The 23,083-nt window shown below is 44.5% G+C and overlaps 1 protein-coding gene across 8 annotated transcripts in view; it reads left to right on the plus strand.

Moving 5' to 3' along the window:
- The window catches only part of mid2 (midline 2), a 155,699-nt gene that overhangs the window by 63,581 nt on the left and 69,035 nt on the right, over positions 1 to 23,083 (plus strand). Inside the window, exon 1 of one of the 8 annotated variants that reach the window (XM_064328165.1) lies at positions 12,556 to 12,777. The exons of 5 other annotated variants lie outside the window; for them this stretch is intronic. The gene's annotated coding sequence lies outside the window, so the exon portion shown is untranslated. Of the gene's footprint in view, positions 1 to 12,555; positions 12,778 to 12,828; positions 13,132 to 23,083 lie in introns of those variants that run through there. 2 more of the 8 variants (XM_064328161.1, XM_064328162.1) reach the window with 2 other exon arrangements.

The following is a 23,083-nucleotide window of genomic DNA, read 5'->3' on the forward strand; positions in this document are numbered from 1 at the left end:
GTGGGAGGCTTTGCAGTTTTTTTTTTTTTTTTAATGTACGTACTGTCTGTTACAAGCTCATTCAGATCATATTCTTGCCTTTGTCATTGTCATTGGAAAAGAAATAAGAAAAATAAATAATAGTCCGCGTGTCTTCCTTTACTAATTTGATCTGTTGCTAGTTGATGTCCACAGAAGATGTTATCCGCTTTCAGAGCGTTTCATCGTTTTTTTCAAACAGCTGTTTCTTCTGGAGTTCTTCACAGTTTCTTTGTGACTGTCTAAGGCAGTTGTGTTTCTGGTTAAGATGTGTTTCTATGAAGGAGGAAAAAAAATACTTTATTCCAGATTTAGGTTTGTAGTGGCGGTTATTGTCCAGTGGGATACTGTACATGCTGTATCTGGGGAATGATGTCATCCAGTGTATTTATTGGATCAGTCATTTTTAAATACCCACTTCAGTGGAGGAGCTGCCCTATTTTTTTGTTTTCTCATATTTATATGAAAGCATAAGTATGGTGGTGCAGGCGTGGAATAGGCCACGTACGCCTCATGTGTAGTATAGGCCCACATTTTATGCATTTCTGTGGTTTTCATGGTTCCTAAGGTATATTGCATCTCGGCTGAAAAATGGCTTTTTTCACTGGGGCGGATCCCAATGTTTATTGTAGTACCTCGCAAGAGTTCCCTGCTCCCATGTGCTCACCTCTGTCTTCAAACAGCAGTCAGGAGCAGCCGTTCAGACGCGGCGCTATTTCGGTTTCCGCCTTTCGACGAGCATGCGAACCTCCACAACAACCGCGATGTGCAGCGAGACGTTAAAAGCAGCCGTCACGGCGAGCTGGCGAATGTTTGTATTTCCTGGCGGAGCGGACGTGTTGAACGAGTGGCTCTCCGAGGCCGGATCCGGGGCTGACCTTCAAGATTAAAGTGGCCACGGAGGCGTGAGGACGAGCGGCGAGCCCGGGGGCCCGCGCTTCCTCAGGGTCCCTTTTAACGGCAGCTCAAGTGAAGTGGAAAACGGCGGCACTCTGGGATTGCCTGGGAATGAAAATCCACTTTCAGGTGCTTCTCGGGAGCAGACAATGCCCCGGCTAACAACGGGCTCTCTCAGACTGACTTGACATTAGCTGACATTTGGGGAGGGGAGGTGGGGGGGGGGGTTTGTGGAGAGGAGCTCTCGGGTCTGACCACCTGCTAGGTCCCCAGTGCACTGTGGGAGGTGGGAGGGATTGTGGGATAACGGCCAGGCCAGCTTCACACTGTAAGGAGTAAAAGCACTTGGAGGTGGTGATTCTCTAGGTTTTATGGTGTGAGACAGCTTGATGTATGAGTACAACTCCTGGTCTGGACATCAGCCTATCACAAGGCTATTACCCACAATCCATCATTTTTAAACCGTATCAGGCACACAGGTAATGTCGTTGCACAAAAGACCTTGGCGATGCCGATATCTGTATCCATAACTTTTCCAGGCCCCACTGCAAGACCACCAAACCAATACATTTCAGATGCCAGCAATTATATATGCATACATATGTATAATGTTATGCAAATTCATGTGCAATTCAAGGTTCAGTTGTAGGCATGCAGATTTTCATCTCCGCATGCAAAATAATGCTGGCGATTTTCAGCGGAGAAGCGTTGGCCTCATTCTTTCACGCGCACACACTCGCCGTGTGATATCGGTGGAGTTGAGCTAAAGAGGAGCGGCGCGCATCCAAGGTCAATGGAACATCTTTTAGTGGCCCCCAGAGAGCTGCACCAGCTGAGAAGCAGGAGGTAATTACCTCTCTGTATATTTGATCACAGCACCTCTTTAAAAAGGGGATTAAAGCTCAAAAATATGGAGCGGAGCCTCGCTTACAGGGGAGTCATTGTGAAAGAAAGTATGATCAGCTGGGCTTTAAAAAAAAACATTTAGCTTCAGGCCTTCGTACGTGGTACTTAAACAATATTTACAATCTAACTATGCGTGGGGTATGAATGCAGGCCACAATAAGTAAGCTGACATTTTCTGTTTAAATTTGTCATATCAGTGTAGTTTAATATTTGTGCTTCAAATTGCACTCCATATGCGTGGTGCACGATGACAGAATCCATTATTTTGTTCAGAAGGCTCATCCATTTCAGAAAGTGCTAGGAGCACTCTGAGACAGAAATAGGTATTTCTTCTTTTGTGTGGCGGTCAAACTGGATAAAATGATTTTACCCGGTGGAAATACAGGCAGTATTGAAGTATCCTTCAGGTCAATAATGTCTGTGCTTTACACCTTCAGACTCTGAAACTGTCCAAATAAATCATTTTTTTGTGTTAATATCTAACGTAAAGAAAAATTATCCGGTGTTATAATAGTATGTTTTGAGTGCTGAGTGTATGTTGTAGTATGCTGGCTTTATGCTGACAAAGTCTAAAACTTTTCTGCAGCATTACACAAATCTCTTTGAAAAGACTGCTGTGGTGAGCTAAGATGATGTCCACAGCTCTGGGCAGAGATGTTATTCAAAATACCAATCCTTCCTGCAGGCATATCATTTCTTTAAATAGATAGACATCATGACATAATGATTACTATTGATCTTTATAATCTAACATTACATCAACAGTAATTCATAACATCATTAAATATTTGAAAATTGTTTTATGCCTAATTAGAAGGTTGCTCATTAAACTTCTGTGTATATCTCCTGTGCAGAGGACATACTGGATTTGTGAAATAAAGAGATTTACTTTATTCACATATGTGTATTTGCTTTACCATCATTGCACATTGACTATACGTCCACTATAACCTAAAACCTCCACCGTAGTAATCTGATAACTTTCCATTTTGACTGCAGGGCAGTCTCATTACATGCACGAGTGCCATCTTTGCAGATGAGTAAGCTATTAGCAGGATCGATTTGCTATCAGTTCAGACGGCTTCCTGTCTTAGTAAGTACTTGGGGGGGAGACCAGCAACTCTTAACACTGAATTAGGAGTTGCCCTTTGACAGCTCAGAGCCTCGACACATCGATAGGCCAAGGGACAAATGCTTAGCTCACATGCGATTGACAGCTAATTACTACGTGATTAATGTGACGGGGGGGGTGCAGAAAAGGCCCGATTATGTCCCGGTGCTTGGGTTTGTGTTTCAGCTAAACTGGCTGCCTGAACCCAAAAGATATTTCCCTCTGTTGAACTCTTCTGTGTGTTCATGTGGGGAGGGAGAACTAGAGAATGGCCGCCGTCTCAGTTCACAAGAGCTAACTTACAGGGACAGAAACTTTTCTGAAATGCTAATACGTCAAGCTATTGATCTCAGCTTAGGCTGGGGGAGAAGTGCAGCCTGAGTTCTGGGTGGCAGGGTGGCCTAGTGACTGTGCAGCTGGGCTAATAACCACTGGTTCTTCAGTTCAGTTCCCTGAATGGCCACCCCCATTATACCTTAGGTCTTTGAACCTAGCCTAGAGTGTACGTGCATATGGATGTTTTACAAAATATAAGCCATTTAATTTCACCGTGAAAAGGACTACTGCTAAGGAACTAAATGTTGTAATGAAATTTCTAAGTCTCCCCAACTCATATATTGCACCAGAGTAATGTATTGACCTCTAAGGATAAACAGCTGAAACTTTCATAAACCGCCGCTCCCATGTTTACTCCGCCTCGGATCGGGTCCCCTTGCTTTAATGCGATTACCACAGAAATCCTATTGGGTGTGTGATTACACCGCCCCGCCACATCTGCTGCCTGTCCCAAATTCCGGGTGGTCCGAGCGACGGGGGAGCCGCGGCGTTTCAGAGTGTCTCCGGGCCGAGGCGTCGACGGAGACCCTTCTGCGCGAGCGCCTCTCGCGTCGAGGCTCGCGGCCGTCCCCGAGGAGACGGGAAAAAGTCGTTTTCCCCGCCGTCCCCGAAACGTACCCCCATTCTGTCACCGCGCTTTTGTCTAGCGAAGCGCTAATCGGAAGCTGTCAACGCGCGGGGAGAGCTCGGTCTCCGCGAGTGATCCAGGCGCTCTGAGCACCAGGCGTGCTTAACGCTCGGGCGTGTCGGAGGACGCGGGGGCTTTTGACTGGAAGTGAACGAGCGTGTCCGTTGTGGGCTCCCGGAACGCGGCGACGGCGGCCCCTGTGACACGCCCCGCGCTCGGAGACGCGCTAGAACATTCTCGGCGGCGTTGAGAGCACGGCAGGGTCTCGCCCACGTGTCATTCGCCCCAGGCAGCCAGCTGGACGCAGCAGAAATAATCCTTTAAGAGATGTTTCTGCATTTCCACACCAGTGCCAATGTGCATGCGCGCTGTCATACACACACACTCACGCACACACACATGCATACACACGTGCATGCACACACACTCACTCAGGCACACACACACACACAGGCTCTCTCTCACATACACACACACACACACACAGGCTCTGAATAGATCAGAGCGCTGCTTTTATGTGGGATAGAGCTGTTTGTTTTTGACATGACAGCACAATGCAGGCAGGGTGATGGAGCGGGGGGGGGAGAGATACGGGCTCTTTCATCGGCGGGCGCTTCGTGTCGCGCTGCCCCAGGTACCCGCCCTCCCAGGTGCACTCTTTAAAAAGGGCTCCCAGCGGGGTCCCGCGCAGCTGTGCGCAGAAGAGAAGGGAAGGGGAGGGGAGGGGAGGGGCCCAGGAAGGAGGCGCTGGCGGCTCCCCGCATCTCACGCCTCCGCTGACGACCCGGGGATTTTTTTTTCCCTTTCTTAATCAGCGCCGCGCAGGCTCGGCGCAGACCCGCTCGCGTTCATTAATCCCGTGGACGTCTCCCGCTCGCTAAGCTGCGCCCACTGCAGCAGCCTATCCACATGAGAGCAAGATCACAGGACGCACAGGACAGCCTATCCACATGAGAGCAGGATCACAGGACGCACAGGACAGCCTATCCACATGTGAGCAAGATCACAGGACGCACAGGACAGCCTATCCACATGTGAGGAAGATCACAGGACGCACAGGACAGCCTGTCCACATGAGAGGAAGATCACAGGACGCACAGGACAGCCTGTCCACATGTGAGGAAGATCACAACGCACAGGACAGCCTGTCCACATGTGAGCAAGATCACAGGACGCACAGGACAGCCTATCCATATGTGAGGAAGATCACAGGACGCACGCGGCGCTGATTCCTCCACCCCCTTATAGAAACGCAGTTTATGAACCAGGTGTTACAGGGTAGAGTGCCAGGATCAGGCACAATGGTTCCCAAGCTGTCCAAACCCACGACTGACTCTTTACCGAGTGAATTCATTTTCTGGGATCCACCTTGTAAATGTAGTTACATATTTCAGAGTTTACATGTCGAACAACTTCATGTCCACATGTAGCAGGTATGCATGATAGGCAGGTTCATTTGATTTGGTACAACCTCTGAAGTCTAAAGTATATTTTATATAGTGAATATTTTGCCACATTAAAATTGTCTTGTTGAACCACTTGAACCAATCCCACAACCCACCAGTGGCCTCAACCACCAGTGTGAGAACCATAGGCATAAACTGCCATGGAGGTTTCTGGCTTTCCTTCCCCGTACCACCAGGGGCAGCGTCGCATTCATCCCCATGGGCCGCAAAGGTCTTCGGCTTCACATTCCTCCTCTTTTATGTTGTTCAATGGAAGTGTTTACAAGGAGTAAAATTCAGAGTCGCTCGGAGCTCCAGGTGTTCGTCGGTAGCTAATTGTAGGGCGAGACCCGCGTGTTTCTGCCCCTCTGGCTCTGGAGTTTCCCAGCCTTGAACTTAAAGGGCTCGCCTCCATTCCCTCAAATAACAGGGCAGTGCTGAATTGATGCTTAGGGTGACATCACCGGCCCATGCGTGGAAATTCCCGTATTTCAAATCCCACTAGCACCAAGGGGCCTAAGTGTGATGTCATAGGGCTTGTGACTGGAATGCGCTGTAGCAAAGTGCTGTGTTCTCAGAGTCACATGGGGGAGCACTCTTCCCAACCAGGAAGAATAGATGACCTTTAAATACAGCATTCAGCATCTCACACAAGGTTAATTTTAAATTAAAGTTGAGGTTATTTTTCCACATAATGGAGGTTGATAAAATAATCCTTTTCACATCTTTAATATTTGTAGCTCATAAATCAAATCTGATGAGTGTGTGATCAAGCATTTTCTATTATTTGATAAAGAATGATGCACTGGGTTGTTAGTGAACAGGAGTAAACAGACGCGTTGGGCCATAATAATATATTGAAGCTTAAGTCTGTGTACTGATCTTGCCAGGTCATGTGATTCCTTGAATTGGCCAACTCAAAATTATATTAACCATTAGCATTCAAGTCACTTCTCTCAATTCTGATGTTATACATTGTTTCATGAATATACTAACAGCTTGCGTGAAATTGAATTGATTGTTTTGTAATTATTTTAAGTAAAGGGGCTTGGTAGTGCATTATAATTATCTGGTTAAACCTTTGATGTGCAAAGCTTTCTGTTGTTTCGCTGCATATGGTACGGTTGCTACTGAAGGGGGTCCTCTGTTGATTCATATTTGGAAGAAAATGCAATCTACTGTCGATTCGCCAGCTTTAAAATGTTCTTGAAAAGCTCATTCCAAGAACAATTAAATAAAAATTGGATGTAGGTTCTAGTCTGCATGTTTAAAGGGATGTGTTCAGTAGTGGGTTCGTATACACAGTCTTGTAGGGCATTTGTAGGGCCTAGGTATGCAACTGATAAACCAGGAGATATAGCAAGAAATGACCACTTGCAGTAAATAAATTATGAAAATGTCATTAATCATAAAAATAGAAAACTTGCTTAACATATTAAATCTCTTTTGTATTTTCCGCACAACTGGGTGAAAATGAAAGGGCAGCTCATTTAAGAAACCTCATTGAACACTGTAATGTTTTCAAATTTTATTTGTCACTGTAATGGAGATTCTGTCTAAGTTATGAATAGGCTCAGCTCATCAAGAAACATGTTTTGCTGATTTGTTTAAATGCTTCTTTTCAGTGTCTGTCAGGGTTCCCACGGCCCTGGCAAAGTACCTGAGTCTAAAAAAAGCAACAACTGACTGCTTTGAAATGTCTTCAAAAGGGAATATCTTCTCATGGTTGTTGTAAGCCCTTGAATTTGATACGGAAAACATTAGAAGAGCATTATGGTAATATAACAAAATAATTAACCGAGTGAGATCTCGCTGGAATCTAGCTCCCAGAATGGAAACTCAAATGGCGGCTGTATTTGGTACATTTTGGCGTACGTAAGTGATAGGCAGAAACATTTTCTGTATAAAGAATGACTCGCAAAGCTTTCATGAACTATGGGTTTAAGAATGCATAAAATATACAATAACTTCAAATAGCAGAAAAAAACTGCCGCAACAGTTCGACACAGTCGAATTAAGAAATACCCATTGCATAAAAAAAAAAACATTCAAAGACATAGTTGACAGTTGCACTTTTATGTGTAGACCTACTTGTCTACTACATTTATTATGAAGGGGAAGATATGAATAAAAATGTCATCTATACATCTGCAGTTGAGCAGCAGATGACAGTGTGGGAACATTTCTGTCAGTCATTATCTGTGCTTAATTATTGCCCTTCATTACTGTGAAGGGGTAATTTGATGTTTGACTGACAAGGAGGCTCTGTTGACCTCTTGCTGTGGGATGACTGAATTGCGGGTGAGAAGACTGGCCTAGATAAACTGGTGTTCCTACTCATTATGGTAAAGCTATAAAAGTGAAATGGAATACACTTTTACACTGTTATTTTCCAAGATGTGTATTTCACTGGAATAAACTGTTTTCCATTGCATGAATCTTTAGTAAAACACAATAAATGTGTGTCCTTATGAATAAAAAAAAAATACATTAGAATGCATTATATTAAATGTGGAGCACTTGTGGAACATTTCCAGTGTGCTTTTATTTCTAATAGTTTGTGATTATGTACCAAATTGCCATATAACTGTTGTTGGAAACTCTACAGGGTTATCAAATAATTTAAAACCCCTAGCTATTAGCCATTTGACAAATATGTTTTGCACATCTGAATGGCAAGAAACAATAAAATGTATATAGAATATGATGAGGGGGAAAGTTGTGTAAGGAAACCCCTTATCACCAAACAGAAGACCTAAAAAGCAGGAAGAGAACACTCCAGAAAGATGGTCGGGCTCATGAAAGATTTGCTGATGAGATCCATTTTAAGCTAAAAAGCTGGCATTTATCGTCAAGTCAAACAACCTTTGCCAAAGTGCGCAAGAGAAGAAAGTTGGAAACAAGCGCAGAAACGTTCTAATTAAAAAGTTTTTATACTGAATTAAAAAGCTAATGAATGGATGTTCCGAGGCATAACCACGGTAAAAATAAAATTTGTGCAGATGCCGCTGCAAATGAACCATCCACCTGGGTCCTCAGCATCTACTCACCTCAATGGATGAGTCTTTTATTTGACCCTCCGCAGCAAAACACATAGATCAAATCTCATTTCTATCTTCAAGCAAAGCGGAAAATAGCTTATGTTTCCATTATAAAGATTCACATCTAATCAAGTCTTATGTTCATGGCTCAGTGGGATTTCAATAGCAGAAATAAGTCGTGTATAATGCCTTGTGTATTCTTTTGTTGGTGGGCATTGAAAATCTCAGAGGAAGTATATTGTCAGTGTACTCCTGTAGAATAGTCAACCTTCATGATGCAAGCATTACATTTGACTTTGTACTCTCAAGTCATATACATGGTGCTGTGGTTTGTCCCCATTTCAAATGTATTGGAATAATCACACAGGCAATTGTAGTTATCTTGTAAACGTGCCCTCTGACAAATGCTCACATTGTAATGAAATAATAATATTAATTAACAATTCATTATTTATTAGTAATAATAAAATTGTATTTTTCAGAGGGCAAATGATAGAGAACTCCAATCTTTAGAATTCAGAAATATATGTTAATCCTTTGTAATTATATTACGTTAATATTTTAAAATTTCAGTATCCATACAGTGTATAAATAACTCTATTCATGATGTCTATGCATGAATTATTGTATTTTTTGTTGTAATGTTTAATAATATTTTCTATTATCTTAGTACTGATTCAGTTCTACTTTGAATGGTAATTGTTTAATTCACTTCAAAAGTGAACCGTTTGGGCAGTTCATTTTAGTGGCTTGTTGCTTCATTTCCAATTACATCATGCCGCTTGTAATGTTGTCATTTATTGATGGACGTCAAGGCGTAATGTTTATTACATTACGTTGCATTACATTTATTTGGCAGATGCTTTTATCCAAAGTGACGTACAATAAGTGCATACTGAAGGTCACTGGAATAACTACATAACACAGGTCTAATAAAGTACAATACTGATTGTGCAACAGCTGTCCATAGCCATAGACATCAAGTCCAGTTCACACAGTAAGCATAGGCTTGGTAAGAAAGTTATGGCAAGTCAAACTATCATGATAACGACACAAGTACAATATAAGTGCTGGATGGAGATACAAGAGTAACATGAAAGTGCTAGAGGAACAAGATAGAAGGATACAAGTGATGGCAGTGATCCTAGATTGAGAGTGCCCTGCAGAGTAGTGCTAGTTTGTCCAGGCACAATCTGAGATGCGTCTTCAGACCACGACGGAATATGGGAAGAGAAATGGTTCGTAGAGAAATGGGGAGTTTGTTCCACCACTGGGGAGCTAGGGTGGAGAAGCTCCGTGGTAGGGATGAGTTAGAACCATTCACCCGGATGGCGGGGAGTGCAAGTCGCCACGCTGCAGCAGAGCGGAGTGGACAAACTGGCATGGAGGGCTCAATAATGTCCTGTAGGTAGGTAGGGGTTGTCCTGTCAGCTGCAGTGTAGGCCAGGGTCTGTGGAATGACCTCAGCAGGGGAGTGACATGTGAGGTAGGTTGAAGACCTAGTCGGGCAGCAGCATTCTGGATAAGTTGTGATAAAGTTGTAATGTTCAGTACCTTTTCCGTGTGCCTTTGAATTAGCAGAAAGATATGTTTTGAAGTTCCTTCTTAGCGAAGAGTGAATTTGGCTTTTTCTTAAAAATCTTGTCTTTTCATGGTCACCTTCAGCATAGTGAGCTTTCCCATGTAACCTTCACAAATGGGTATCATACAGTATAAATTCCATTAGTAAACTGACGAGACAGTTGTTTTACATAATTACTCTTTTTAGATGAATATATTATTGGAATTATAATCAATTTGACTGAAGCAGCTTGAGCCTGAGTTTTTGATGATGTGCCTTAATGACTCACAATATTTAGATTAGTCGCACCCCTTTTTAGATTATGAATTCCAGGCTTCACTCAGGTATATTAATATTCACATTTTCCCCTACTGTTTTAATTCTCATTTGATCTTCGCTGAAGGCGGTCCAGAAACAATCTAGATATGAATCGATCATCGCTTGCATAATGAGGGCAGAAGCCGTTCCCGCCCAGCTGGCTGTCCCCAGGGATGCATTCTGTCTACTAATAAAGTCCATTTCCCCACTCTTCTGCCCCTTCTTCTGCTTAAACAATTCATTCAGGTATATATATATACATATGGTGTGTTGGGGCACCACGGGCTGCCAGAACAGCTCCAATGTGCATTGGCATAGATTCTTAAAGTCTCTGGAACTCTGTTGGAGGGATGGAACACCATTCTTTCAAAAGATATTCCCTCATTTGGTGTTTTGACGATGGTGGTGGAGAATGCTTTCTAACACGTCAGTCTAAAATCTCCCATAGGTGTTCAATTTGGTTGCGATCGGGTCACTACGAAGGCCATAGCATATGATTCACATCATTTGCATACTCATCAAACCATCCAGTGACCCCTCATGCCCTGTTGATGGAGGTATTGTCATCCTGAAAGAGACCACTCCCATCAAGATAGAAATGTTTCATCATAGGATAAAATAACTTTGTATTGATTTGCAGTGACCTTTCCTCTAATGGGACAAGTTGACTGAAATCATGCCAGGAAAATTCCCCCACAGCATAAAAATGCCCCCCCTCCCCACTGTTGGGTCAAGCATTCAGGCCTGTACTGTTCCCTTTGTTCCTCTGTTCCTACTTGTCAAGAATATGGTGAAGATGACTCATCTGACCATACCACTTTTTCCCCACATCTCTGTAGACCAGTGCCTTTGCTTTTTGCACCACTGAACTCTCAAATGTGCATTCATCTTTGTAATAAGAGGTTTATGCACTGCAACCCTACTATACTATCTCTCTGTAGTTGTCGATGGACTGTTGTTGCTGACACAATCTGATCAAGTCCTGCATTGACATTCTCAGTCACCTGAAGATGAGTTCCTCTTCTGTTATTTCTTACATATCGCACTAATGCACAAGCATCATGGTCATCGAATGTGCACTTTCAACCACAATTTCCGCTCCTGTTTACTGATGTCTTTGCCATAGATCTACATGCAGATGTCACTTCAAGTCACTGTTCCTATTGAAACACTAGCCAGTTGAACAGTCTTTGTGACTGAAGCTCCTGCCATCCGTGCCCCAATCATGAACCCTCTTATAAAGTCATTTGGATCTTTTCCTCTTGCCATCTTGATCCAAAATCGAGGTCAACTGGGTCTGCTCAGCACTTTTATACAAGCCGCAGAGCATGATAGGATGTTAATTGTTTAATTGTATCACCTGTATGAAAGCATCTGCATTTTTTATGCTTTTCCACTCATTTATTCAGGTTTTTCCTTTAATTTGTCACCTGTGTGTATACATAGTCACCTCTAAACCTATTGGCACCTTTGATAAAGATGAGGAAAAATGGCTATAATTTTTTTGTGGGAAAACAATAGTATAATATTCATTATAAATTTGGGGGGGATGATCATTTTGACATAATTCTGACACCTATCTTTTAGATAGTCCAAGAAGTAGTAAGTTGTTTAAGTGAAACCTTCTTGACATGGTCATATATATATATATAGGTCCATGAACTTGTACATGTTATTGTCACAGGCCAGGAATTTCACCCGGCAGCCCTGTACATAATTACACATCATGGGAATGGCATCATTGTGACCTCTAAGGGCTCCGTCTGCCGACCCTATCATTTAAAGTCTGACAGGTCTGTGCACTGTAATGTGTGTCTCAGTTCATGCTCTCAGCCAAGGGTTATTGGTCCTGACCAATGTGATTCAGCACCTTAAATGTGGAAGTCTCAAGCATAGCAGATAATGCTATTCATAAACTCTTAATATCCTATGAAGCATTCAATCGATTATTGGAATATGTATGCCTTTAATCATATTGTCTAATATAGTATTTCACTTCAATAATCTCTCTCTCTCGCGCACTCTGTCTCTCTATGTGCGTGTTTTGTTTTGTTGTTTTTTTTTTTGTTTTTTTTTAAAGCAACTGTACCAAAATACGCAAGGGGGTATATGTGCTTAGTAATGACTGTCAACTCAAACTCTTGACATTTTCCTTGATGGGGAGGCGAAGGAGGTAAGCGCGGTTTGTGTCCTTACTGTCTCTTGCATAGGCAGGTTATGTGCATGCGAATCTGTCGGCTGTGCTTTTCGCTTTGTATGGGTGGGAGGAGCCGGCTTCCTGCGATTGTCTGCCTTCTCTCTCGCTCATTTTTTCCAAGTTGCATATTCAAGCTCCCAGCCTTTGCTGTGTCGCCGCCGAGGTTAGCGCTGCCAGTTGGTCGGGCTACCTGCTCACGACAGCGCAATTTAGGTTTCCCGTTTCTTTCGGGTCTGGGTTCGGTGTTTTCTTCTTCACTTCGTTTTTCTTGCGTGCTTTCAAGATGACAGAAGAAAAGAATGTTCGGCAAATAAAGCTGGTAGGTAACTCTAACCCCTCCCCTCAGTGTCTCGGTTTTTGGGTCTCTGGTTCATTGCAGTATGTCAACACTTTTCAGGGGTGAAAAAGCGAGTCCGAGGATTTAGCAAGCAAACCCCGAGACGTTTAAATAACAGCGTTACCCAGCACTGTACTCCTTAATGTGGGAATTCAGTTCCTCCCGAACAATGTGGATATACGGTTTCTTCGGAGCAGGCATGGAACCGTTGAAAACGATGTCAAATTAACCTACCTGATGGCGGCGTCTTGAGTTTGGAAAGCGTTGAACTTTGTTTGATACATGTAATACAACGATCATTTTGCAAGTCGGTGTGACTGCTGGATTCTGACGATGGTAACAGTGGAGTATAATCTTATTTTTCTCTTTAACGTGCGGACCCCATCAGATTTATGTTGCCAGTGGTTTCGATACAGTGTAGCCTTGCTCATTCTCAAAGCAATTGTTTGATTTGGCTAAAGCAAGAATGAAACGCCGTATCCCATCGGCATCATGTTCTTTATTCCTCTCCTGATATGTAAAACGTTATGACATTCGTATGCTGAGGTTTCGGGCGCTATTTCTGGAAACAAAATGTTCCAAATCAATTTATGTAATACCGCGCCGTGATTTTTTTATTTTTAATTTGGTATTTATTTGAATATAGGCTATATTTTAAGATGCGAATCACATTGTTAATAGCTAACATTTGCGCTTTTCTGTATGCGTTATTAGCATGTAGGCTGTAGTTTTCGATCTTAAGACGCGTTTTAGTGGAAGTAGTACTAGGCTACTGTCGCTTAAATATTATTTCTGTATTTCTAACAATATGAATTACAGACCTGCGTCTGTAAAACTGCCAACTGCGTTTTCTGTAGAGCCTCAAACAGACAGCAGCTGTCAGCACATATGTTACCGAATAGTATGGACATTGTTACAAATAACCTTAACTTTAGTTATTTGTTTATTATTTTTGCTGTTGTTATTATTTGCTTTTAAATTCGCGGTTAGGTGAATAACTGGGCTAGTTCTTGGAGTAAACAGATATCAAACGAGTGCTGATTCCATTAGGCCCATTAAATGCAAGCGTAATGATAAAAACTCTTGAAACAGAACATGCATAACTTGCTTGCTTTTTCCGATTTCAGCTGCTGCTACGAGTGCCAGTGTTTCGTTGTCAACTGTGTTGTGTTTAGGGCTGCGGTTAGGTGCTTTGTTGATGATTTTGATGGGGTTGCCCCCGGGTTAACTCCTGGATGCAATGAAGAACATGTGCTTGATTGTTGATAAAATTTGTGAGAACGTGTGTTGATCCCGTCCAGAGAGGGTGAGGATATTCAAACATGATGGGAGAGATGAATGGCAATCCTTAGCGTTGCTCTAGCGGACCAAATAATTCAGGTTTCCTGTGTAACAAAACAAGGCATTGTACGACCCTTTAGCCGTATTTTGTTTGCTTGCCTGGAGTGAGTGAATCTGATACATTAGGACCTGCCTTTGATCTAACCGTTTCCCCAGCCAAGGCGTTTGCCTTTTGACTGGCAGGTTTACAAAACTCCTTCTTTTAAGATTGGTCTGATTAGTCTATTAGTTTGATAAATTCTCTGATCTTTAAATAATATACTCTGTACTCTTGTTTCCTGTAACTTTCTTGAAGTGTCCGCTAACCGCATCCTTAAACAAGCCTTACTTGATATTTAACTACAGGTCACTAATGGACGCAGTAATGACTCAATATAGACCTTGAAATCCTGCCAGTCCGTGTTGCTACATCTGTTTCATCCTTGCTCCTGTATTATAACATCTCGACAAGTTGTCAATTTCAGCTTCTCAGAGATCTGTTCTTTAAAACAGCTAATAGCTTGGGATTGTGTAATTTTGATGGCAGTGTAGAATTTCTCTTGACTGTAATGGGAAGGTCACAGGGCAGTCATTGTCCAGTTGCTCTCGTCTGAACTGTGCCTCTGCCTTCAGTCGGATGCATGTCTCTTCGGAATGCCTAACGGTGTGAAATGGAATTCGCGGCCAGGACATTCTGGGTGTAATCTCTCACAGTATCAACGGGCAAGACTTTTATAAATGACATTACAGGCAAAAGACAGATGTAGGCCCATTTCCTGTTTCATCAACTCTCATCATCTCTGACTGCACACCAATTCCCCCGCCTCCCCTTCTTTTTACATACATCTTTGATTCGAGTGCCTCTCGGGCACACACTCCAGTTTGAACTGGCAGGGTTTGTATTTAGACTGACTTTGTCATTGCGTGCCTATGCAACCTCAGAGCGGAGCGAGCAGCAGAAGTGCTCGGCACAAACTATGTCAGAGGCCAACCATAACAAGCTACTGTGGAGCCCTGCGGTACACAGCGGTCCCCCTCAGCTCAGTTTCGCCTCGGAAAGAGCCGGAATACTCATCAAAATAATGGTATGATTAGCTACCGTGTCATGGACGGGGAGGGTTTGGTATCTCTGTTCCCGCTTTTGACTTAGGCCCGTCAGCTTTCATCAAAGCCCAGTGGGTACAGAAGGGGGGGGGGGTATAATTGGACCTGCAAACAAATAGTGTATCTGCATTTCTCTGTCTGTAGTCTCCATTCTGCCTCTCGGAGAGAGCTGTCGTACCCCGTTCCACAGCCATTAGGAACGTTTTGTTTCTGCTAACTCTGCTTAAAAAGCATCACTTAAAAGATGCAATCTGGGGGATTGGGACCAGTTGTATCAGAGCTCAGGGGCTTTAAAATATTCAAGTGTATTCTTTTTTTCGTTATAGCCGACCTTTTAAAACAAAACACTGGTTATCCTGCCTGCTAGTTACTGATGCCCGCTGCAAGGCCTCGGCTGAGTACCAAAGTAAAGTTTGCCTATGACGAACGGTTTATGATCATCGTTCCACAATCGCCGCACATACGTTCAAGAATCGCATAAGGCAAGCAAATTTGATCGGGGACATGGTCCACGTAGGTGCTGAAATCCTCGAGTGGTTCAACGAGCTGGGAAATTGCGTATAGGGGGCGGAAGCGGCGTTGTGAGAGAACATCGCACGCTATGTCATGCGACTTCATCTTTTATATAACCCAGTGGAAATCAGCCATTGGGGTGGAAGCACAGCGAAGGTGAGCTTCTTTCCTGGAGAGTGTCAGCTTGAGTGGAGATAATGTGCCCTCAGAAAACTGCATTTCGTGCTACAGCGCATCCCATACAAAGTAATAATGTTTACTCAACGGAGCCCTTTGGTTTGTTGAGTTAATATTTAGGGGCATCTTCATACTGATGGAATTTTTATATAACGCTGCTCTTGTCCGTCCACTTTGCAGGGTGACATGACATTGAACGGCAGTGTTCCCCTGAATTAATTAGTCTTAGCCAATGTTGGCACAAGGGAAAACAAACACCAGTCTGAAAACACTGCTGAAAATGTAGAAATGATGCAATGATCCCAGAGCTACCACGGTAGACTTCCCCCCCCCCCACCCCCCCACCCCCCCCACGCCCAGCCTATTTGCATTAATACAATTCCAATGTGACATTATCATTCTGTTATGGCTGCCTAAATGGATGTCATCAGATGATGCATAATTAAATGTCAATTATGAACAAGAGAGTTTGCCTGCAGACTTCATAATGAGCCATTTACTGTCGCGAGTTAAACTATTACGCGCTTTCACAAGTTCTCTTTCATTTTCACACCGATTGCTCGGCTGAATTATTGAACGTCGCGTTCTGAAGGGTCGCCGGGTCACAAAAGCTCATGCTTCATATCTCTTCTCAGACAGGATGTGGGGTTGACAACAGTAAGGAAGTAGTGCTTAATTATGTGGAAAATTTAGAGTATTTGTTGTTGTGATGAATGTCATTCATGTGCTTAATTCAGGTCAGGCCTTAAAGCAGGAGAAAGACTTCCTCCTATAGCTGAGGTGTAAACAAGCCGTCACTCTCGAGCCAATCATTTTCCACGACACTGACATGGCTCCTCCCTGAGGGCTTCAAGCGGTCCTCATCCTGTTTTCACAGGAACAAGTTAGTGCTTTACATTATGAACGCGTTTGCCTCTCTGAACTGTTAATTTCAATAGCACACACACACACAAACACTCATGGTAAATGTGAGTAGTGTCCTCACTCTCATCCTCACTCCCCCTCTCGCTCTCCCGCCAGTCACAATGAATCACAGTCTGTGACTTTGCTTTGTAATCACAGTGGCAAGGTCCCTCTGTAGAACGTATGTACACAGTACATGTCTGCATTATGCACTGCTAATCTTTTATACCTTAAAAAAAAAAAGAATTTGTGTCAGTCTGGGGGGTCAGGGCCATTAATTCGACAAGAGATCGGTTAGCCAAGTTATTTTTGTCATCTCGCGAAGCGAGTGTAGACTGCAGTCTGAAGTTCAGCGTTTCGGCCGCATTAATGCCGCTGATGGCAGTGGCAGCAGTGGATGACTCGAGGAGGAGGGTGAGTCAGATGTGCCTGGCGGACGTTGCGGGCGGAGCCGTTTCTGCTGTGCGCTGCAGCGATTCAGCCGTTGACCAGAATGACCGGAATGCGAGTTTCATCCTTCAGAAATGCTGCCGTGCCCCATTCACTACACCCCCCGGCCCCCCGAGCACAGGCTTCAACGGCCAGCGGGTGAATTCTCACTCGCGACAAATCACGCCACGAACGTTTCCCAGTCGCTAGCAGAGCGGTCTGACCGGATTTTCTCCCTCACCCGTTTTTACCTGTCAACTGTTCCAGATAAGCGCGACCCCCCCCCCCCTCCCTCCCTGGTGTACGGTATAGCCCAGACCGATACCGTACACGTCAACGGCTGCCGACCTCGGGACGCCTAGTCTAGCCTAGCCTAGCGTCAGTGCACGTGCGGGTCCTCCAGGCAACCTGCTCTCCAGGACTCTCCAGGGCTCGTGGGAGAGCTGCGCCGCTCCCCTCAGCAGGGCTGACCTCGGTGGGAGGGCCCGGCCGTTCAGGCTGCCTCCTCCCTCTCTGCAGCACCGCCCGGGAGCTCCGGCTCATCCCAGCTCTTCTGCGGCGCGGAGCCTGGCTCGGAGACAGGAGCACGTCCTCTCTCACGGCCCGCCGCGGCCGTCTCGAACCCCGGCCCCGGCCAGCTGCAGCGTCTGCAGCTTTCTGCAATTTCCTTTCAATCAGCGGCCAATTTAGGCCCCGGGAACAAGATGCATGGTCTCTTTAACCAATCAATGGCTCAAGTTAAGCGCTTAAGCCCCGAAACGCTTCGAAAAGCAGCGGACACTGCGGCCTCGCCGGATTTGAGTTTGAAATCCCCAGCCTACACTGTGGAGTATCCGACATATTGACTTCATGCTAATAAGGAGAGCCAAATGCTAATAAAGAGATCAGGTTGTTTGTACACTGGAATAGCAAATAGCCCTTTGTCATTTCTAAAAAATAAAAAAAGACCTTTTTTTATTTTCTCCTGAAAATAATCCAGATTAGAATCGCTGTGAATGTAGCCCTGGCTCCATCGGCTATCGCAAATACTGTTTCTCTCTGTTCTCTAATTCTCTGCGGTGTAAGTTATTGGCCACCTGTGCATTGTGAGGACAGCTCATAAGTCACAGCTGAATGTTTGCAGTCAGCGGTGATGAATGGATAATGTGAGGCGTCACACTGTCTCCCTGCAGCTCGCTCAGCCTGTACGGTTTGGCTCGCGGGCGCAGAGCTGAGACGGCTCTCCGCAGGGTCCCGGCGTGTCCGCGCCGAGGCAGCTGCGCCGCGGCCTGCGCGTTTCCCATCATCCCGCTGGGCACCGGGGCCCGTCGGCGCCGTGCCTCGGGCCGTCTCGCAGGCGCTTCGTACGCCAAAGCCGGGGGGACCACCCCCACCCCGCACCTGCAGGGGAGCAGCGTGGGAGGGGCAGAGACCGCTGCAGCGGTGTGTGAGATCATACATACACATGCACTCACACAAACAAGCACAGCCACAAACACACATACACACACACACAGACAAGTACAGACACACACACACACAAACAAGTACAGACACAACACACACAAACAAGTACAGACACAACACATACACACACAAACAAGTACAGACACAACACACACAACAGTACAGACAACAAACAAGTACAGACACAACACACACAGACAAACAAGCACTGACTCGAACACACACACACACACACACACACACACACACACAAACAAGCACTGACGCGAACACACACACACACACACAAACAAGCACAGACACAAACACACACACACATTCACATACTCGCGGGCAAACACACTCACACACAGACACAAACAAGCACAGACGCAAACAAACACACACACTTTCACACACACTCAGAAACACACGCGCTTACTCTCTCTCACGCACGTGCACACACACATGCGCACACACTCACAGAGTAACGCACCGTGAAAGCCAACACTTAGACCCAATGGGAAGCTATCATTATTTCTCTCCAGCTTGTCATTCATGGGCATTAAAGTGTAGGTTTCGGATGTCACACGACCGGTCCTGATAACAGCGCATCACCGGCGGCGGCGGGGATCCCGGGCTCCGCGCGGCAGGTTCTGAAGAGGCTCGACCGCCGGCTGCCATCTTACAGGGGATTAGTGTCGGAATGCGGCGCGGACGCGGCGCGATGTCACTCTCAGCCGCGCCGGTGACCTTCAACCGCTCCCCGCCATCAGAGCCGGCGCGACAAACCCGCCGTATCTCTTCTTCGCAGCGTCGCCAACCGTTTATTTATTTATTTTTTTCCGTTCGCCCTGCTCCGCTGGCGGAGGAGAGATCTGCTTCCTGTCGGCGAGATAAAGGAGCCGGAGCGGCGCTCTCAGAACGCGTCGAGCGCTCGGGCCCTTTTCACACAGCCGCGCTCCAGCCGCGGTCCGCCCGTTCGGCTCTTTGCGCTTCGCTGTGCTCGGACGCAGCCTTTTGGTTCACGTTTGGCTGGCTCTGGAGATATGATGCACCGTGTCCGTTTAAAAAAAAATGAATCAAAATTTCCCAAACCGCATAATCTCCCTGGCCCGCTCGGCCCGCACCGTCATGTGACTGTGATTAATTATGCGGCGCAGTTTGGGAAAAGGATCACCTCTCCGGTCATATCTGGCCGGTGTTATTTTTGGCACTGCGCTGAGAATGATCTGTGTTTGCTTTCTGGAAATGAATGGCCTATTTGCCAGCTGGTCCTTTTTTTCCCCAGTTAACACCACTGGGCCATGTCATTGCCAGTTGTCATGCGTCATGTTTTTTTTCCGGGAATATGCTCAGTAGTGCCAGTAGAGTGAATGAGAGGTGCTTTAGGCCCAGAACAGTAAAATACTCTGGTTCCATGCAAGGAATGGAAAGGGTTTGTGATCCTCTAACATTTAATTACAACATTAAATGTTAGAGACATCATGTCTTTTTATATGCTATATGACCAAAAGTATCTGGACACCCTTTGGTCTGGAGCTGTTTTTCATGGTTTGGGCACCATAGTTCCAGTGAAGGCAAATCTTAATTCTACCGCGTACAATCACATTCTAGATGATTCCGTGCTTCACCAGCAGTTTTGAGAAGGCCCTTTCCTGTTTCAGCATGACAATGCCCCCAGCACACAGCGAGGTTCATATAGAAATGGTTTTGTCCAGAATCGTATGGAAGGACTTGATTGGTCAGGCCTTGATTGACCTCAGCTCCATCCAACACTTTTGGGATCAATTGGAGAGCCAACTGCGAGCCAGGCCTAATCGCCCAATCAGTGCCCAACCACACTAATTCTCTTTTGGCTGAATGCAAGCAAATCTTTGCAGCAATGTTCCAACATTTAGTATAAAGCCTTCCCAGAAGAGTGGAGGTTGTTATAGCCGCAAGGTTGTTATACACCAACTCCATATTAATGCCCATAATTTTGGTTTGAGAGGTTAGATGTCAGATATCCACATACGTTTGGCCATGTAGTGTATTTGCTTTGCATTTAGTCATATGGCTGAAGAGTTTGTACAAATCAGTGTCCCGGCAGACACTGGCAAACAACCACATGTGCAAATAACAAGGCTTAAGTACAGGAATGCAGTCACTGCTTGCGATTCAAAGCGCCTCAGTCATGTAGTTCTGCTGCTGAGCATGTGCACTGATGTATGTAACTGAGAGGAGAGGCGTGTCTAATGACCCAGTTCACATTCTCCCTCACAAATTTGCTGAATGTGTTGAATATGACAGTCATGTGTTTGTCATTCATCTTTTTAGCAGAGTCTTGATTTCACGTTTGTGGAGTTTCTGTCGCTTGCAATTTTCACAGCAGCTGTTTTGAATAATGTTTGAATACCATTGCCACTGTATTTATTGGTAATGAGAGGAAATTATTCAAATTCATTGGATGTAATTGAACAAAATTGACAAAGCCGGTGAATGGTACCATTAGCCATGCAGTAGAGACAGCACACAGGAGCATCCATATAATCACATTTAGCAACTTGTGAGGTACTTCTCTCCATTTGAAGCTCGCTAGTTATCTAGCAAACTGCCTGTTTTAAAATGCTGAGGTCTGTTCAGCTTAGCAGTTGTGTATGTTAAGCTCAAACTGACTAGTCTCATCATGTCAATGCTGTGAATAAAGTGTTCTGGGAAATATTTTTTCCGCATGCTTTGGAACCGGGATGGAGACGGTGTTTTGAAATATTGCTCAAGTTATCATCCTTTTTAGGAAGAAATGCACAACATTAAGTTGACAGCATCGGCTCTGTGCTCTCTGTAATGTAAGAGGGAAAACATCAAACAAGTGTAATCTTTCAGCTAAGGACGCACAGTCACAACAAGGGTGATACGGACTGAGCAAACACCGTGTTTGAGCATGTATGTGAGTACTGGTGCCACTCACTGGCCCAGCAGTAAGACACCTGATTCTTCTTATCAAAGTCTTGATTGCAGATCATGATTAGTCAATTACTTGAATCGGTTTTCTCAATGCTGTGCTAAAGCAAAAACCTCCACCCACTTCAGCCCTTTTTGGCTAAGACTGGAGACCCCTGAGTTTGACTTTTTTGACTCATAGACGGCTGTCTTTTGTTACTATCATTCCAATTCAAATTGAACAAGAAAAGAAGGCTAAATGTATGGCCCATGATACTCATGATGTGACTCTTGAAAATTGAAAAGTTGAAGTTGACTCCTGGTATCTGTTTTGATGAGTCATTGAAGCCTTGAGATTTAATGTGTCAGACATTTGTTTGTAATAACTTTTCAGTCCTTATGAGGTGCTGATTAAGGAGTTTCTGCAGTCAATTAACATGACTGGCGTGTGACGAGTTGGCTCAGTTTATGTTCAGTAAATCCTTAAGCACTTCCCCCCACAAAGAGCTTAACTTGAAGACAAGCTGCACCACACTTAAATGTGCAGATAAGGGTATTTAGCTAACCTAACTGATTTGAACCAGGAAAGACAGATTTCTATTTGCGATCATTCATAACGTGATTCCTTTCCGTTCAGTTTGCCTTAGGAGTGGGACGGAGACACACATGGTGAATAGAATCGCCCACCAGCTTGAGACATGGACAAGAAAAGCCCCAGCTCATGTTAATTAGTGAGTCAGGCACTCATTTATTGATTAATTGACTTGTTTTTTTCACACAGAACACAGTGGTTCTCCTGTGTACAGACTGCGGTAGTGTATAAACGAATATTGATCGCAAGTGTTGGTGCTTATTTGCGGGCTAATCAGTATGGTACACAGATAAGAGTCCCCTCGACTAATTGTGTCTAGCCTTTCGAAATGGTCTAATTTGATTTGCATTTTGTCCATGGTTCTTCCCCAACTGACAGATATACAGTATGTCTGGTTCTAAAATGGGTGAAATGGCATTTTAATAATGACATTCAGTGGCTGAGGTGAACACGAACAGCGCTGTTGGCAAAATGTGTTTAGTTTTCTCGTTTGTTAATGTATTTAAATGTGACTGTGTGAGCTTGTTTCTTTTTTTTTGCCACGGTTTGATAAGTGGACACATTTTACATCTTAAATTTTTGAATAATCTTCTCATTCCCCATCCCTTGCTGCTCATTAATATGGCCAGTTTCACACGTAATGTAATAGAGAACAACTGCACAAGTGCCCTATAAAACTGATTTGGAGCTCCTGGCTGTGCCACTGTAAATTTGAAATGCACTTGCTCTGCTGCTGATCACAATATTTCAGTTTATGGGCTGAAAAACAGTTTATGAACAGTCACAGAGATTAGAAGGGAGTGCACATAAACATGCCTTAGAAGACAAGCTAACGGAAGCAGTGGCGCAGGATTTAACTGAAATTTCGCAAGTGGAAGTGCAAACAATTTATCAATGTGAGCA

This window comes from Anguilla rostrata, chromosome 3 (assembly GCF_018555375.3).
Source record: "Anguilla rostrata isolate EN2019 chromosome 3, ASM1855537v3, whole genome shotgun sequence".
NCBI lineage: Eukaryota > Metazoa > Chordata > Actinopteri > Anguilliformes > Anguillidae > Anguilla > Anguilla rostrata.